Source organism: Stylophora pistillata, chromosome 11, assembly GCF_964205215.1.
Source record: "Stylophora pistillata chromosome 11, jaStyPist1.2, whole genome shotgun sequence".
In the NCBI taxonomy this organism is placed as follows: Eukaryota; Metazoa; Cnidaria; class Anthozoa; order Scleractinia; family Pocilloporidae; genus Stylophora; species Stylophora pistillata.
In genome coordinates this window covers 28,382,361-28,402,904 of record NC_142529.1, presented here as the reverse complement: position 1 = coordinate 28,402,904, position 20,544 = coordinate 28,382,361, and the positions used below count along the sequence as shown (strand labels likewise).

General features: G+C 38.1%; 1 pseudogene; it reads left to right on the top strand.

Annotated features, from left to right (window-relative positions):
- The first annotated feature begins 62 nt into the window (after window positions 1–62).
- Window positions 63–7,485, top strand: LOC148721002 (melanocyte-stimulating hormone receptor-like; annotated as a pseudogene).
- The last annotated feature ends 13,059 nt before the right edge of the window (window positions 7,486–20,544 follow it).

The following is a 20,544-nucleotide window of genomic DNA, read 5'->3' as shown; positions in this document are numbered from 1 at the left end:
ACAGAGAGTTTTCTGACGAATTTTAAATACTTAAACGCAGGTGAAGGATTCTGATTGTGGAAATTCTCTAGAAAATAGGGTTTCATTGATCTTTGGTAGGCTTGTCCTGTCCGAGCCTCATTTCTCGTTACAATCACAAAAAACCTGCTAGGAAAAGGAAGCGAAGATAGAACAATGTCCACAGCAAATTTCACGAAAGGTGGCACACAGGCGAAAGCATTTGAAGAACTGCTATGCTCCCCTCCTATAGCGGGTGGACTTCAACAAGAATCAGTTTCTTTCGCAGTACTTCACATTCTCCTCTCCATCACAGCATTTCTCGGAAATTCTCTCATCCTTGTTGCTCTTCACAAAGAATCTTCCCTTCATCCACCATCCAAACTCTTGTATCGTTGTCTGGCTACAACTGATCTGTTGGTTGGTCTTGTCTCCCAGCCTTGCCGTGCAACGTTTTGGATGTCCATGGTCCACGAACACTGGAATCTTTGTCGATACGCATTTGAGTCCTCCAACACCACAGCCTATGTATTCTGTGGAGCGTCTTTGATGACGATAACGGCCATAAGCGTGGACAGACTTCTCGCCCTGTTGTTGGGGCTGAGATACAAACAAATTGTAACTTTGAAGCGCACATACATTATTGTAGCTACCTTTTGGATTGTATCTATTGTTGCTGCTTTATGCTATACATTAGATTTCCGTATACTTATTTGGTCTGTACCTACAATTATACCATCTTGTTTTGTTATTTCAGTCGCCTCGTATATAAAAATTTTTCGGGGTCTCAGTTATCATCAGGCTCAGGTACAAGATCATGTCCAACAACAGCCGAGCCAACCAAATGCACTGAACATGGCGCGATACAAAAAGGCAGTGTACAGTGCACTGTGGGTGGAGTTAGCATTGGTAGTTTGCTATTCCCCATATTTCATAGTGGCAGCTGTAATCACTAACCTGAGCACTGAAACGTTTCCGTCAAACTTAGTAGTCATAAGGGAAGTAGCAAGTGTCTTAATTTGCTTTAATTCGACAGTAAATCCATCTCTTTACTGCTGGAAAATTAGTGAAGTAAGACAAGCAGTGAAGCAGACATTCAGACAAGCACTTTGCTGTGCCTGGAGTTAGATCCCTCATGCTTGTATTGAAGACTTTCAAAGGTGACCATAAAGTCGCGTTTATTGTCAGAGAATACTTATCTTTGTTATAAGATGGGACGAGACAGCTCAAAGAAATTTTTGCTCGAAGTTCGTTGGTAATCTGCGGAAAGAAAAGCAATGGAAACACGAGCTATATTTCTTAAAAATGTATTTCGTGCTACTAATTCAAACTTTATCATAATTATATCTAAGCATAATCGAAGAAATATATACATGTATTTTACTGTCATATTTATTCTTCTTTTAAGAAATTTCGAGGTATTTGTTTGTTACGATTAAAACATGTCAAATTTTTTATTTCTCGCTAATCGGTGGAAAGCGCTTAATGTTGGCGCCATATATCCAAACGAGCTGGTCTAGTTTCAATCTTCAATTTTTTTTGGTTATTAGAAAAATATCCGTGATACTTATAAATATGTGAAGATGATTTTTCACCTGCACATGTCAACTGGGTTTGGCAAAGGATCTGAAATAAAATTTACCATCATTAGTTGTAACAGAGTTCTCTTTCAGATCGATCGAGACTAAGTGCGTAGCCTGTAGTACTTGGTAAAAGCGACTGGTACTGGCGTCCAGATTCGAACTAAGATCTAGAATTCGCCGTCAAACCAAAATTTGTCATACTTTGGCTAAAAACGAGTTTTCCCTCTATTTTTGCCAAGTACAAATAACAAATGGTAAACACCACAGCGTACACTATTGAATTATGGATGCACGCGGGAGGTTGCTAAGCACGAAAGAAGCGTAAAAGTCGCTCAAGGCGATAGCCGAGAGCGACTCTAGCTTTTTGAGTGCTTAGCAAACCTCCCAAGTGCATCGATAACTCAGTGGTATATGCTGTGGTGTTTACCATTTGTTTTATATAGATAGATAGATACTTTATTGGTAAATACTTCGCAGCATGGACTGAATAGCGTATTCACAGATATAAAATAAAAATTACTATGTACATGTATTCATCTTATTAAAAAATACGTAGTTCGTCGTAAGGGGGAACTTGTACATTATTTTTGGTTGTTGACTATTCTGGCCGAAGCAATAAAACACTGTTTTTAAGTCTATTTGTCTTGCAAAGTGGCAAAGCAAAGGTACGCTCGTGCCTTAACCTATGAGAGCTTACATAGCGGGGTGGTAAAAGTTTGCTGAGGATTGTTCATTATGTTGCGAAAATGTTTCACTTTCACTCACCAAATACAAAATAAAGGCTTTATGTCAAGACTTTGGTCTGTTTATAGCATGAATTATGCTTGGCCTTCGAAGGGCATGAAGAGTTTGTGCCAAAAACTTAACAAACCTTAATAAGCCAAATTTTTCTCAACTGATTTAGATAAATGGGTCACTAAAGTACATACTGGATTTGGTATGAAAGTTATGCGAGAAGGCAGGTGAATGTTATGTTTTTTTGAAAAATGGCAATTATGGGTAGTGATTTTGACCTCAAATTTAACTTAACTTTAGCCCCAGGCCCCTCTCTGTCTAATTGCTTGAAAACAAAGTTACATTTATGAAGTGAAAGCTCCACCATAGTAGAGTCCATGGTCAAATTCATTTGGCAACACAATTTACCAATGGAGTTTTATAGCACTTTCAAAATGCCACTTAGGAGGATGAATTTTTGGTGCTCCATAGGCCACTAATGGGACCCCCCCTAAAACTTCAGAACGAACAATCAGAGAAGTGAGCCAAAGTGGCTTTTGAAATATCTTATCGCACTCAACTGTTGTGCCACGTTTCAGCCAAATCGGTTGACCACCACTTTTGGCTCCTGGAACACTTTCTCAGACAGGGACAGATAAGCCTAATCCCCAGGTCTGGAGGGCTGTGGGACTGTCTTTAGTCTGCACCCTACTCCTTGACCTGTCTGGCTTGGGAGGCCCTGCCAGGGGTGTAAACATCCCCGTCGGCATAGCTCCTGGAGTCACTGGGACGCACAAGCCACTCAGCCACGACAAGGCAACAGTCCTAGTGAGTGGACTAAAGTAATATATAGAATAGAAAATACTTCTTGGTTTGTAGATCCAGGCGTTCTGTAAACAATGCCTAAGATTTTATTAGCCTTGCTCACAGCACCATCAACTTGAGCACCCCACGACAGGTCATAGGAATTCAGAACCCCTAGGTCTTTCACATGCTTTACTGGTTTGATTGCAACTCCCATAATATACGAAGGAAACGAGCTGTTGCGGTTATGGGTAATGCGCATTGTTTCGCACTTGTCCGGGTTAAATCTCAACTGTTATAAAGTTGCCCAGTTTGCTAAGTGATCAATGTCGGTTTGAAGGGCTTGAGTATCATTTATGCTGTCAGCCATCTCTCTGTACACTTTCGTGTCATTTGCAAAGAGTTTGATAGTTGACGATATGCTATACGATATATCGTAAACAACTGCCATCCTTCCCTTATTTGGTTGGAGGGCTTCATTAAGAATCAATTCCTTTCTTCGCAGTCCACATTCTCCTCTCCATCACAGTATTTCTTGACTATTCTCTTATCCTCGTTGCCCTTCACAAAGAGTCTTCCTTACATCCACCGTCCAAACTCTTGTATCGTTGTCTGGCAACAACTGATCTGTTGGTTGGTCTTGTGGCCCAGACTTTCCGTGCAACTTCTTGGATGTTCAAGGTCCACGAACAATGGAATCTCTGTCGATACGCATTTGAATCAGCCTACATCACAGCCCATGAAATATGTGGAGTATCTTTGATGACGATAATACCCATTTATGTGGACAGACTTCTCTCCCTGATGTTGTGGCTAAGATACAGACAAATTGTAACTTTAAAGCGCATGCTACCAAACTTTGTCATGAATACATCAATTTACTCTTTTTCACAAATGAGTTTTATTAAAGCGTAAGTTTTCGCTTACTTATCGTCCAGACCTCGCTCTTCTTGTCACAAACTTCCCCATCCCACTCCCTTTAAATGTGTCTAGGCTGCAGCAATCATTACCACACCCTCCCCAACAAAGGCTGTGTTTGTAACATTAATCACTTCCGAAGAAATTTGAATTTCGCGCTCGGTGAGCTGGCTACGCGCCGGTGATTACTAACCTTTGTCTTGCGAATAATAGAAACCCTTTCCTTCGAAAAATAGATAAGGACTTATAAGGAGCGAAAGCTTGACTTATTGTCGGGCCAAAATCCTAACCAAAAGTTTGATACGCACTCGTTGGGTTTGTCTCTCCGCTACTTCTGCGCTGGTAAATAAAAGAAGAGATTAGTATAGGTAATCGCATGGGGCCGACTAAAATTAAGGATTAATATCACTTGTGTTTTCGGAAGTTGCTGAAATTTCCCGAGTCGCGCAGCGACGACGGCAATTTCTCTGCAACTTCCGAAAACACAAGTGATATTAATCCTTAATTTTACGAGGAACCAGGTGATTACTTGTTTATAATATAAGGGGCGAAATGTTTTCTTACTGATCTAGCGCAAAACGAGACGCCACTGTTACAAAACAAACAGAAATTTCTTTACCTTGGCAGCCGTTCCTAAGCGACTTTCAGCCAATCATTTTCAAGTAATTTTTCCCGGGGCAATTTCAAAAATTCAGAAAAAAATGCCCTCTGTCTTGACCAAACACAATTCAGTAATTTTGCCCCTTATATGATAAAAAGTTGAAATGAATGTAGAGTCGAAAGAAAAGTAGTTTGTATGTAACAAAGATGAAATTAATTATTTAGCACTTGATAAAACCTCGTACACAAAACAAAGCCCAGTGTATCGTGGCTAGGTCAGTATGTGTTCATTAAAATATGAAGCGCGCAGGAAGTCTGGAGAAAGAGAAAGGTGCGCAAGAGTTGCCAAAGACGTAACCAAGAGCCATCATAGTTTTATAAATGATAAACTTATCCCCTCCTTCATTTTCCTTCTCGATCGATAGAATATCATGTTCCCTTCAGCATTGTCATAAAGTTTTCATCATCGGAGGACAATTGCTAATCGCTCGAGGGAATTAGAACAAAGAGAATTTAGTCACCTGCCGGAAAAATAAAAGCTTGTTTGATAACGTAACATTTACTTAGAATTTTTTGGTGAAAGGAGGACAACAAATAAAGAATGTAAAAGAAACGACAGTAAACTGCTTTTTCGCCTAATGTTTTGCTCTTCTCTTATTTTGTTCTAGTCTTGGAGAAGAAACGGGAGTAAAAGAGCCCCAAAATGTTGCTAATCACGCGGTTGAATTCGAATATTTTAAAATAAGGTTGCATCTGTGGCCATACATCAATTTTAATCTATATATTTATTCGAATTCTTTGATTGATTGACATGGGTTTGACATCCCCAGCTTAGACCCTCTATATTTTAATGTCGCTGAGGTTGATAATGAGCCAAAACTTAACTTTACACAAATGATATGGACATTTGATTGACACTCTATCAATGGAGCTAGGTCAGCTTGCGAGCTGGGTTCTCGTTAACAGCACTGCGGGAAGTCGCTCCTTCGCTCACCAGTCCTGTTGCTCGAGGCCTCAAACTTATTCACCAGGCCTCGGTTGTTCAAAGAGCGGATAACGTTATCCAACGGATCAATCGCTATCCAGCGGATAAGTCTTACCGAAACGTACTGTGCTATCCACCGGATAGAGATTTATCCAGGGTATATCGCTATCCGCCCTTCGAACAACCGGGGCCAGCAAGGTACAAAAAGCTCATACTGAAGCGTTTCTAATGAGTGCCTGCCCGTCGGCTAAGTAAGGAGGGATTGTTTATCTCATAGAGAACACAATATTAGTGTTACAGGTGTTTTTATATATTTGACAAATTGAAGTGACGATTTCTCTGAAGTTTTCCAAAAAATTAAACAATGATGAGGAAGTCTCTATATGATCATTAAGTGGGAAGTAAGGTTTTAATGATCGTCATCGTTGTGAAGCTGTTTAGATGAAATATTTCTCGTTGCAATCACAGATAACTTCAATCTAAGAAAAAAGGAAACTAATACAGAATAATGTCGACAACAAATTTCACTGGAGGTGGAACACAGACCAAGATATTTCAAGATCTGTACTGTTCCCCCCCTCTGGTCGGTGGGCTTCCGCAAAAATTTAAAATTTCTTTTCTATCAATCTACATTCTCCTCTCTATCACAGCATAGCTTGGCAATTCTCTTATCCTCGTTGCCCTTCACATAGAATCTTCCCTGCATCCTCCGTCCAAACTCTTGTATCGCTGTTTGGCAACAACTGATCTGTTGGTTGGTCTTGTTTGCCAGTCTCTCAGTGCTACTTATTGGATGTCCGTGGCTGACAAGCAATGGAATCTTTGTCGATACGTATTTGTCGCCGCTTTCCTTACAGACATTGCATTATGTGGAGTGTCATTGCTGACGATGACGGCCATAAGCGTGGACAGACTTCTCGCCCTGTTGTTGGGGTTAAGATACAGACAAATTGTAACTTTCAAGCGCACATACATCACTGTAGCTACCTTTTGGATTGTATCCAGTGTTGCTGCTTTACGCTACATATTAGATTACCGTATACTCATTTTATATGATAGTATAATTACACCATCTTGCCTTGTTATTTCAGTCGCCTCGTATACGAAAATTTTTCGGGTTCTCAGTCGTCATCAGGCTCAAGTACAAGATCATCTCCAACAACAGCCGGGCCAACCAAATGCACTGAACATGGCGCGGTACAAAAAGGCAGTGAACAGTGCACTGTGGGTGCAGTTAGCGTTAGTAGTTTGTTACGCACCATCCTTCATAGTAACAATTGTAATCGCTGACAGTAAAACATATTCATCACACTTAGTAGTATTAAGGGAAGTGACAGCTGTCTTAGTTTACTTTAACTCGACGTTAAACCCGTTTTCTTTACTGCTGGAAGATTGGTGAAGTAAGACAAGCAGTAAAGCAAACCATCAGAAAAGCACTTTGCTGTCCATGGAGCTAGATCCTCATCAAATTGATACTTATATTATTTTAAATTTCAAAGCTGAGTCATTAAGTCACGATTTTTATTTGAGAACGTTCGTAAGATCTGTCCTTGGATAAGCAAGAAATAAGAACTTCAGCAAAGTGTAAGGGGAAACTGGACTGTCTGATTTATGAAATGTTATTCATAACAAAGAAAAGGCCATGCTTGAACACACAATCAGACTCCATACGCGCAAAACTATTTATTTAATTTTATTTAAATTTGTCACTTTTTACATGCATATTTTACGTTTTACCGCCTTGCGCGGTATATATTAAGTTGTCAAATTTTATTCTCTTCTCACTTGAAAATGATGACATGGTGTCATCGAAACGTAGTGTAAAACTTCTTTCACTTATTTTTATCATTAGATCATGTTCGATTAAATCTAATCCTATTCGAATTCTAACTTTGTCATGAAAACAGAGTTATATGCATTTTACTCTCATGTTTAATTTCTTTAACAGAATGTGACGGCATCGGGTTAAACTTTAAAGAGTAGTTACAGCGGAGAGTTCTCGACATATTTTTATGTTAAGTTAAACAATTTCCACCTTTGTTTGCTTCCCTAGGGAAAGTGCTTGATCTTGACGCTTTATTGCTCAACGTGCTGGTTAATATTTACTCTCGTCGTCTTGAGGTAAATGAAATTCAATCATCGTGTGGCGCTTTAACAATTCGTAATTCAAACCGTCGTGATCAAAGGAGAATTTAGAGAAATGCACCATTAAAATATTATAAACGACGTTCATTTTGAATATTCTAACCAAGATTGTAAAATTGCAAAAAGCATATGGTTTGGTAGGTTAACATCCTGTCACGGTTTTGTTTAAGATTTTACTCAGGGGATACAAAAAGGAGAAACATAGGCTCCAAAACTTTGTTCATTGCAAATTTAATTCAAAGTTGACATCTGTGACAAAAATTTGAATTTCAGTTATTTGATGCATTCGGAGATTGTCACGAAATTAATGTTTCCTCAGACGATCTCTTGCTTTAACCAAGTAAAGTAGCCAGCTTGAACATTTTATTTTCAGTTCGCTGAGGCTGATTATCTGTCAAGTCTGAACTTCACACAGATCTTTAGTTTAGTATTGAATGCAATAAAGGAAGAACATCTCCACTTAATAATCGGTCGTTAAATGACAATTTATCCTAATGTACCACGTAATTCATCTCTTATAAAGGGTGACAAGAAAGAGTTCCTTTACGGTATTGTCAAACAGAAATATAGCCGATGTCTTTGTTTTTGCCAACGATAATTATTTTTAGCTAAACTCTACTAATTGAGAAGAAAAAGCTGGTCTCGGCCCACTCGTAACTGTTTAGAAGTTCAGCTGCAGTTGCTATTCGGAATAATCAAAGAGAATTTAAAAGAAGTTAAAATTTCCTGGATAAACTCCTAAACCGTATTGAAGAATTGCATGATATACTGCATCTTTTAAACAACAGATTCACGCACTCGTTTGGTTTGTCCATCAGCTAGTTCCCCATCGATTAATATAATAACAGATTTAAAGTAAAAAAAAAAATTATAGGCTTGAAAGAAAAGTAACTATAGAACGAGTACAAAATGAATAATTTGGTATTCGATAAAGCCTAGACTCTAAACGAGGTCTGTCATGACTAACTGATGTCTCCTAAATTTTGAGTTTTAACAATTATTCATTGGTCTGTGTGCGATATGAAGCATGCGGTAATTTTACATTCGAACTTGAAAGACTGGTAAGAGTTGGTAATAGGCGGAGCAGTGCGCAACTTTTATTCACAACTGATGATAAAATTAAAAAAACTAGAATGAAAAGAATTGTTCATCGAGTCTTGATAGGTTATGACCACACATCGCTTTATTTCCATCTCCATCAATAAACTATCATGTTTAATTCAATATTGGATAACAACTTTCACTGCGAAAAGAGAATTGGCAATCGCTCAAGAGAATCGCAACAAGACTTCAATCTCTTGCCACATAAAAGAAAACTTGCTTCATACCAAAATATTCGCTTCAAATTATCCGGATGAAATGATCCAGGTAAAGAGGGACTCTAGGGAGAATACTTTCAAAAGTAATTGGTGTCATCCTCTTAAAATAAAGGTTATTATTATTATTATTATTATTATTATTATTATTATTATTATTATTATCTGTTCAGTGCACTGCAAAAACTGAAGCAGGTGTCTATAATCTACTTTTATTGCTATTTCATACGTGAGGCACCTGATTCATTGTAAACAGATAATGTTGACAACAAATTTCACTAGAGGTGGAAAGTAGACGAAAACAACACAAGAACTCCTATGCTGCCCCCCCCCCCCCCGACCTTTAGAAGCTGGACTTAAACAAGAATCAGTTTTTATCACAGCAGTTAACATTCTCCTCTTCCCAACAGCATTTCTTGGAAATTCTCTTATCATTGTTGCCGTTCACAAGGTATCTTCCCTCCGTCAGCCGTCCAAACTCTTAGCGACGAGACAGTAGTTAGAACGTACCGGTTCTAGGACAATAGCGTATCCACACTTGAAAATTAGAAGGAAATGTGTGGGAAAATGTGCAAAACTGTGTTCACTAGAAATTGAAATGAAGTATTTTAAATATAAGCTGGCATCTCTGATTACAATTTCAATTTCAATAGTTTGATGTTTCCGAGTTTCCAGTTTTTTTCTTAGACCAAGTGAAATCGTCAGCTTTTATTTTTCTTTATTTCTAGTTTACCGAGGTTGATAATGATCAGTCAAGTTTAAAGTTCATGCAGATGATATGGACATTTCAAAAGCACCCTATCAAATTAAGAGAGATGGTTTGTGGCTCTTCTAAAAATGATACGATAGATGTCTCTATATCTGGCTTGCCTTTTATTGCTAATTCATACCATTTAGGGGATGAATAAAGTAACTTTTTTAACACGGTAGACAGTTTCCGGAGACATTTTAAATGCCAGTTTTACAATCGAGCTCGAAAGACAAAAAAAAATTATAATAAACTAGTAGGAAATAAATTGTTCATCGAGTCAGCGATACGATTGGAAAACGCATCCCTTTATTTTCCATCTCTACCATATTGGGAAATAACTGTCAGCATTACCCAGCGAGAATCATTTATCGCTGAAGGCAATCACAGGAAGAAAAGTTCAGTAAATTTCCTTTTGCATGGAAGTTCACCTGATACGAAAGTATTTTCTTGGTCTTATACATTGTGTTCAAGACATTGGAACTGAGAAAACAAATTTGATCTAGGGTCTAGTTGGCTACCTTAGGCTTGTCATTATCAGGGATAATCACCATGAGTTCACTGGCAAAAGGAGGAGGATAAACAAAGAATGACAAAATAATTGTAGAAAATGGTTTGCTGGCGTACTATATTGCTTTTGTGGCATTTTCGTCTAAGGTACTGGTCGGATACGTAAAGATGACTGAAAAGCTGCAAAGCGCAATTAACTACACGGGTAAATTCAAATATTTGAAACAAATTCGCAGCTGCGACCAAATTTGAATTAAAACAGTTTGATCCGTTCATGAAACTCAATTTATTCCAAGACCGCGAAAAATCGCTACTTTAAATTATCTGTCAAAATTGCTGAGGCTGATAATGATTAAAGTTTCAATTCCGAAAAAATAATATGAACATTTGATTAGCATCCTGGCAGCGGAGGTTAATAACAGATGTCTCCATATTTTAGTATTTTTTCTCAAATGAGGTACCTCGCATGTTCCGGGCATTTTTTAACACAACAGAGAATTTTCTGACGCATTTTAAATGCTTAAACGCAGGTGAGGATTTTTAATTGTGGACATTGTTTAGGAAGTAGGGCTTCAGTGGTCGTTGGTAGGTATGTGCTCTTTGGACCTCATTTCTCGTTGCAATCATAGATAACCTGCCAGAAAAAACGAATCGAACACAGAACGATGTCCCCAACGAATTTCACAAGAGGTGGAACGCTGACCAAAACATTTGGAGAACTGCGATGCTTCCTTTTCATGGTGAGTGGGCCTAAGCAAGGAACAGTTTCTTTCGCAGCAGTTAACATTCTCCTCTCCATCACAGCATTTCTTGGCAATTTTCTTATCCTTGTTGCCCTTCACAGAGAATCTTGCCTTCATCCGCCGTCTAAACTCTTGTATCGTTGTCTGGCAACAACTGATCTGTTGGTTGGTCTTGTTACCCAGCCTCTCGTTGCTGCGACTTGGATTTCCGCGGTCCACGAACAATGGAATCTTTGTCGATACGCATATTACGCCGCCTCCCTCACATCCGTAGCATTATGTGGAGTGTCGTTGATGACGATAACGGCCATAAGCGTGGATAGACTATTCGCATTGTCGTTGGGGCTAAGATACAGACAAATTGTAACTTTGAAGCGCACATATATCATCGTAGCTACCTTTTGGATTGTATCTAGCATCGCTACTTTATGCTCCATATTAGATTGCCGTATAACCATTTGGTATACCTGTATAATTATACCATCTTGTCTTGTTATTTCATTCCTCTCGTATAAAAACATTTTTCGGGGTCTCAGTCATCATCGGGCTCAAGTACAAGATCATGGCCCACAACAGTGGAGCCAACCAAAAGCACTGAACATGGCGCGATACAAAAAGGCAGTGTACAGTTCACTGTGGGTGCAGTTAGCACTAGTAGTTTGCTATGCACCATACTTAATCATGGCGGCAGTAGTAATCGGTGACGATAAAACGTATTCATCAGACTCAGTAGGCATAGGGGGAGTAGCAGGTGTCTTTGTTTACTTTAACTCGACGTTAAACCCGTTCCTTTACTACTGGAAGATAAGTGAAGTAAGACAAGCAGTGAAACAGACAATCAGACAAGCACTTTGCTGTCCATGGTTTTAGAGTTAGGTCGCCGGTTTCTTAAGGTACACTCCAATGGACAGTTTTCATAGCTTAGTAAAAACGTCACGATTAGTACCAGCCAGAGAGAACGCTCGTCAGATATGTTGTATGTTGGATATATAGGAAGAAATTAGAAACTTATCAAAAAATTGGAAGTCTGTGCATAGTACATAATGCTTATGAATTTTAGAGATGTATAATATTGCTTGACTAATGCTAGCAATGTGTAAATTAGCATATGGAATAAATTGGAAGTTACTGGTTCTTATAGAGTTCTTTTCACCGGATTTTTCTTTTTTTTCCCCACACTGATGATATTTATTAATCCTCCTTACTCAGCTCCGAATGAATTTCTACATAAGAAGACTGAGCTTTTAATAAGTTGTAGCATAACAATACTATCACATTTGTCCATGTGTTTGACTCTTGATACTAATTCATTCCTAGATTAAGGTGGCTGAACAGAGTTTTTGATACCTTTGTTTCTTTCACCATTTTCTCTAAAAGCCTTGGTCTCTCGGTCACCAAAATTGGCAGCAAGCAAGTTAACAACACAAACTTTGTTTTTTCGATCAAATTTATCCCAATTCGTTCATTTTACTTCTCGATCAATGGATTATCTTGTTAACTTTAGCATTATAATAAAAACTTCATTATCAGAGGACAATTGCTAATAGAATCGCTTGAGATAATTACGACATGAAGAATTCAGTGAGCTGCCTTATACGTCAAAGCTTGTTTGATACCAAAATAATTTACTTGTCTTTTCGCGAACAAGACGTTGGAAGCGAAGAAATTGTATAACTACGATATAACAGGCAAACTTTGGCTTATCAATATCCAGGAAAATCACTAAGAATATTAATTTGTTGGCGAAAGGAGGAAAACAAATAAATAATGCAAACGAAAGCGGCAGAAAATTGTATGTTCGCGTCATTTTTTAGCTCTTCTTTTGTTTTGTTCTAGTTTTGTCGGAGACGAAACGGAGGTAAAAGAGCCACAAAATGTTACTAATTACACTGTTGAATTCGAATATGTTAAAGTAAATTTGCATGTGTCCTTGTTATTAGTTTTGCGTCGCTCTTTTGTCCACGAGTCGTGTTGCTCAAAGCCTCTAACTTATCATTCACGAGCGAAGTAACTCTTACTGAAGCCTCGATAATGGGCCCGTAGGCTAACTTAAGAGGGATTTTAGGTCGTACAGAGAAAACAGTAATTATGTTACAGGTGTTTTTATGTATTTGCTTCCTTTTCCAATTTTATACGGGGTGTACCTGACAAGTTAAAGCGACAATTTCTCTGACATTTTTCAAACGAATAAGCAATGATGGGGAAGTTATATGACTCAGTACGTAGGGAGCTCTTTTTTTAGTCGTCGTCGTTGTGTAGCTGTTTAGATCGAATATTTCTCAAAAAAGGAAAAAAAAAGAGGAATACAGAATAATGTCGACGGCAAATTTTACTGGGGTGGAACACAGACCAAGACATTTCAAGAACTGTATTGTTCCCCCTCTCTGGTTGGTGGGCTTCGACAAGAATTTTTTTAAATTCTTTCTTGACAGTCAACATTGTCCTCTTGGCAATTCTCTTATTCTTGTTGCCCGTCACAAAGAATCTTCCCTTCATCCGCCGTCCAAACTCTTATATCGTTATCTAGCAACAAGTGATCTGTTGGTTGGTCTTGTTAACAGCATATCAAAGAAAGTTCCCTTATTCATATTGTATTTTCAAACAGTATTATAGCTGACGTGTTTTGTGCTTACCAAGGGATTTGACTTAAGTGCTAATTCGTATTTAAATTCAGCTTTGGTAATTGATTGATATAAACAGTTGAGAGCCGTCCACATATAATTGCTTAGTAGTTTAGCTGAGGTCGCTATTTGGAATAAAGAATTAAACAAATTTCGATTCCACGTTGGTTTAACATTAAGTTGAGAACTTTTTCCATTTTCAGCTTGCCGAGTCTGATAATTATTAGTGTCAACTTACCACACAAACAATATGGCACTTAATAAGATTCCTATCAACTTAAGTTGATCCAAGTAAAGAGGGTCTGTTTGTCGCACTGTGCAATGGGAGGAGAAATATTAAAAGATGTCTCTACAATTGCCCCTTATTGTTATTTCATACCTGGTGTAATTGACAAGTTCAATAGGCTAAATTTATATCTCATATCTAAGATAATCACTTACAATTTGTTGGCGAAAGGAGAAGAACAAATAGAAAATGTAAAAGAATGAAACGGCAGCAATTCTTTGTTCTTTTGTTTTCACGCCACGTGCGAAATTTGCAAGAAGGTATCGCGCTTCATACATTCCTCATACAACACACCTAGTCGGCATATTTCGAACAATATCGACGACAACCTTCCCAAACAAGTGAAAATGTGTCAAATGCAGACTTTCGTGTTCTCGATTTGACGCCACATTACCCGCTAGAGCCATTCCTCTTTAAACTCGGCCGTAGGGCAAGATGGCGGCCGATTTTCCGTATTTTGACTGGGCACAGAAAATTAAAGATTTGAGCAAATTAAAAAATTTTTGCACAGAAATACTCCAAAAAATACGCTTATTTCGTTAAGCGAAAAAAAAAATTTCTGAGTTTAGGTGCACTTTAAAGTACCGGTGGGTATATACACAAGCAACGAAACCACTCTGCATATTCAAAAGCATTACGGACATTTTTCTGATGACAAAACAAGCTCGAGACTAAAGGTGAACCAATACAACTCGATAAGAAGTACCTCGAAACACTCTCACAAACTACTCTTCGAAGTTTTATCCAATACTTTTATATTGCTAAAAGAAGATTAATTAAACATGTATGCTTATCTTTCTTCAAATATGCCTTGTCGTATTCTTGGTCATTGGTAGCTAATTCTCTTTAAATTCTACCTTACTTTTAGTTTTCTTCGTTAAAAAAGGCTTTCTAGTTTACACAACAAGCCATTTTGTGTTAATGATTACCCGATTAGAAGCGAGAGCCTCAGAGGGCTTTGCGTGACGTAAATCAACGTAAGGAAACATAAACTAAGGAAAATATTCACAACGTAACAAAACATAAATTAACGAGTAAAATATTCACAACAGACTATGTAAAAACCTTGAACAACAATATTTCTAATAACATACTTGACGTGACTCCATCACTCTCAGCATTGAGAGCACGAATAAAAATACAACTCGAGAAAGATCTAACTCCGCGCCGTGGACAGTAAAGTGCTTGTCTGATTGTCTGCCTCACTGCTTGTCTCACTTCACTGATCTTTCAGCAGTAAAGAAATGGATTTAACGTCGAGTTAATGTAAATGAAGAAAACTGCTACTTCCCTAATGACCACGCCCACCAACGACTACTGAAGCCCTACTTCCTAAGGAAAGTTCACGATTAGAATTCCCCACCAGCGTTTACGCAGTTAAAATGCGTCGGAAGTTCTTTTTCGTGTCAGAAAACGCCCTCAACCTGCGAGATACCTTAGTTAAGAAATAAACTATAGTGTAGATATGGAGACATCTGTCATTAAAATTTCATTGGCTGGATGCTTATCAAGTGTTCATATCATTTTTTAGGAGTCAGTTGAAATTTGAATCATAGCGGCCTTAGCAAGCAAAATAAATTATTTAAGCTGGCGATTGCACTCAGTCTCGGAAAAGTTGAATTTTTTGACAATTTCCGAACTCATCAAACTATTTAAATTCAAATTTTCGTCACAGCTACGAACTTGTTTTAAAATGTTTGAATTTACCTGATTATTTAATTTACGCTTTCGAGCTTTTCTCTCTCGGCTATGTTTCTGACTAGTACTTGAAACGAAATAGTTAACAAAAACATCGATTACGCCAGTAAACCATTTTCTGTTTCTACAATTTGTTTTTCTATTCTCTGGTTTTTCTCCTCCTTTCGCCGGCGAACTCACCAGTAGTGATTACCCCGGATAATGACAAGCCAAAGGTAGCCTAGTAGACCCTAGATCCGATTTGTTCACAATCAGACGAGTGAAATACCTTCGTGTTAGGTAAACTTTCATGTAAAAGGAAAGTTATTGAATTTTCTTCCTGTGATTGTCTACAGTGATGAGCGATTCTCGTTTGGTAATTTTGACAGTTATTTTCCATTATTGAAATAAACACAACTATTTATTGATCGAGGTGGTAAATAAAAGCCCGGGATAGGTTGTCAAAATTTATTACTGACTTGAAGAACAATTTATTACTTACTACTTTTTACCATTATTATCATAATTTATAAACCTTTGGTTTTGGTAAGCTCCGACTTTGGCAACTCTTAGCCACCTTTCAAGCTCGACTGTAAAACTACTGCATGCTTCATATTATGCACTGAAGAACGAATCAGTTCAGAAGCGCTAACAAAAGATGGTGTATTGTATTCAAGGTCATCCCTTCTTGGATTGCGAAACGCAATTGAAAGATACCTCAACAACTCGCCATTTAACAGGATAATTTCTATTTCAAAAGGTACAGATTTCCAAGTGTCAAACAAGCTCTTCCGGAGTCAAATAAAGCGTAACAAGCGCGAGAACAAAGGAAACACAGTACACGAAACACAAACCTCCAATTCAATTACCTGACCTCCAAAACTTGCAGTCGTCAAATCCAGTCTGGGGAGACAATCCTTGGGGTCTTGTAGGGAATATCTGGCTTCATATAACCTTGTAGTGGTGTCGTTGAGGACGCGAAGGTCTACTACAGTTGACGAAGCAAAGCTTCCAGTTCTTGTTAGACGACAACGGACGGGAATACGTGTCAATGACCCATGACGAGGCTACTAGCCGCTTCTTACGGGCTTTACTACAGAACAGAGCATAGTCAAGGCTTCTCTATTTGTTAAATTTAACGAGTGTTTTCATACAATAATTGTGTAATCACTTTCAGCTTTAAAAGTATTATATATGAGTCGAGGAAGACCTAACTCCATGGACAGCAAAGTGCTTGTCTGATTGTCTGCTTCACTGCTTGTCTTACTTCACTTATCTCATCGCAATAAAGGAATGGGTTTAAAGTCGAGTTAAAGTAAACTAAGTCACCTGCTGCTCCCCTTAATACTAATAAGTGTGATGAATATGTTTTACTGTCAGCGATTACATTTGCCGCTATAAAGGATGGTGCATAGCAAACTACCAATGCTATCTGCACCCACAGTGCACTGAACACTGCTTTTTTGGCTCGGCTGTTGTTCAACAAGATCTTGTAATTGAGCCTGGTGATAACTGAGACCCCGAAAAATCTTCATACACCAGGCGACTAAAATAGCAAGGCGAGATGGCATAACTATATGGCCATAAGAAATGAGTATAGGCAATCTGATGTGTAGCATAAAGCAGTGACATTAGACACAATCCAAAAGGTAGCTACAAGGATATATGTGCCTTTCAAAGTTACAATTTATCTGGCACCCACCCTAACAGCAGGGCGACACGTCTGTCTACGCTTATGGCCGTTATCGTCATCAACGACACTCCACATAATGCACGGCTTGTGAGGAAGGTGGCGTCAAATGCGCATCGACAGAGATTCCATTGTTCGTGAACCAGAGGCACCCAAATAGTAGCATTGAGAGTGGGTGCCTCATGGATGAGATAGCAACAACAGGAAAAAATAGAGACAACAGTATTCAGTATTCAGTATATCAGTATTTTAACAGTGCGAAAGATACCCAACTCTTTTAAGATATTCGAATTGATTTACCTCTAAATAGCTTGATAAATTTGGATAAAGGCTGATAGTTTCTAAAGAAACTGTTAGGGGCTACGCCAAGCCTGCATGTCTAGTATATGCTTTACTTAGCACTGATTTAAGATGTATCAAATAATGCTGTCATAATTTTACTATGGGATAAAAAAACCTCTCTCTTCTGAGGCGAAATGTCTCAAACAGTGTAGATAGTACGCGTAAATATGAATAATTTCTTCCTTTGTTTATATTTTGCTTCCGAAAATCAATTTCGAGCGAGCGATCGAGCATGAAAAGAGAAATAATAACTTACCGTTTTCTGAAAAGGAGATTTTAAATGAAATTCTACCCAACACTACCACATTTCTTGAAGTTGAGAGGCAGTATTTAGGCTAGAAAATATTCTTCAGCGTTTCGTGACTTCACAAACAGTTGTTTTGTTTTTTTTTCTTAATGTCTTTTTGTAATTGCATCTGAAGACAGATATTGTTACCTTGACAGCACCTGCTAGGTCACGATCACGTAAAGCTGACTTTGTTTAATTACACTTACCCAGAAACTTGAATATTCGACGTGAAACGTTATTAAGTCGGAAACTATTTGAACGCAGACTTCGTAAATGACAGCCCATTACCGGCTTTTTTTCTTTGCGCCTCACATCCGACCAAAATTGGAAACGGAGTCAATCACTCGACAGGTAGGAAATACCACATAACCAAATTAATGCTTTCGGCAATTCCACTTATTTTCCTTCAAAACTCAACCATGCCCTCCCATCAAGCTATTAAAATTATTTAGGATTATCCCTCTAACAAATCATTCAGTCACGTGTATGAGGGCGTGATGGCACTTTTGTAATTATTTCCTCAATTTGACAGTACTTGGGATGAGGTAAAAGCTTGCTTGTTACATGTACACAAGCTTTCATGCATGCGGCAGGTACTTGTACCCTAACATTCTTCCTGTGCCGTAGAATCTTCATAAACATTCTGTTTTAATAACAAAATCAAGAAGCTAGAGTCGCTCTCGGCTATCGCCTCGCGCGACTCTTCCGCTTCTTTCGTGCTTAGCAACCTCCCGCGTGCATCATAACTCAATAGAGTACGCTGTAGTGTTTACCATTTGTTAAATATTTGCGCTTCAAAGCTACGATATGTTTGTATTTCAGCTCCAACAGCAAGGTAAGAGGTCTGTCCACGCTTAGCTTATGGCCGTCATAGTCAATAAATACACCAAACATATGCTTGTTATGAAAGTTGCCTCTGATGTGTATCGACAAAAAACCCATCGTTCACGAACCACAGACATCCCATTCGTAGCAGCAAGAGACTGGCTAGCAAGGTCAAACAACAGATCAGTCGCTGCCAGACAACGGTACAATATAACTCTATTGAAATGAAGAAAAAAAGGAGTACTTTTAGATGATGATGATGATGATGATGATGATGATGAACTTTATTCATGTGTCAATGTATTTATCTGACGCTAATTGGGGACACAACGTAGATGAATAACGTAATTAATGATAAGAAATAAGCTATAGATTATATAACCTAAGGTACAAATTACGCACGCGGAGCAATTGTTACCATTTATCAGTTCGGTAGGATCCTTACGTCTAATATGGAACTTAAACCTAGAGAGGCTACTAATTTCAGTGATTTTTTTGTTAGTTTGTTCCATAGAAATGGTCCAAGATATCTAAGAGAGTGTTTACCATAGAATACAGAATTAAACCTAGGCATATAAACATTTTGATTTCTTAAATTATATTTACAAGACTTAGGACTATAAATGTCACAAATGAAATCAGGAACTAGCCTATATTTAACCTTATACATAAGTATAACTATATCTTGCAATCTCCTATTAAGAAGGGTAGGTAGTTTAGCACGATCTAATAAGCTCATTTACGTTTCTGAATGTGAACTATAGACTATCCGCAGTGCTCGCTCTTGAATTCTTTCAACTTTCCTTGCATCCGACGCCCTACAGAAATGCCATATGAGATATGGCATAATAGCAGTTTTATATAGTAATAGTTTAGTCTCCGTAGTAACCAAGTTTCTCAACCTGGCGAGAACGCCCACCTTTTGACTGGCCTTCTTGCATAATTCGCTAATATGTTTGCTAAAAATTAGATTTTCGTCGAAGTTCACGCCCTCGTGTAATGCCTAACTGCGTGCCTGCGGTATTCTGAACCGAAGATCTACATGTCATTATGCGCACTTCATTATTTTGCGATTGAGTGATTGTAATGTGATCGTTATTTCGATTTCTTTTTTCTTTTATGCGTTATCTTGAAACGCTACACTCGGATTAAAGGTGAAAGCTACAAGAACCTTTTCATCATAATGGTCTCCTGTAGCAACGGCATTCTGATCCCGGTCGAAACCCGATCAAAATAAGAGAATAAATTTGATTTTCTCCGGCTGTAATTTCAGTAAATTTGTCTTTGGCTAAAGATTGTTACTTTAAAGACAAGTCTATGAGAAACAGTGATAATCATGGTTAAGTTTGATTTAAAAAAAAAGTAAATTGATTTAAGGATTACTACATGATAAAAATGTTGATCTCGCTTACCGGCTGACTTGTAAACCGGCTCTTACAGCAAACTGCCTACTTTTTGAAGCTGAAAAGTCTCTCCTAAATCTTTATTTGACTAACGCTGTTTTTAAAAAGATAGGAAAAAAATCCCATCTCCTATCTACCTCTCAAGAACATGTTTCTATCCGTTTGCAATACGTTGTTTATCATCAGGAATGCCAACCAGAGACTTTCCTCTACTTTAATACATTCAGTAAAATGAGTTTTTTTTTACTCGACTTCTCTTTAGCTGTTCTCGATGGAACTGAAACAAGTACATTGAACTTTTCTATGAGCGATAACGGCTCGTGCAATCACATATTATTATTTCTAACT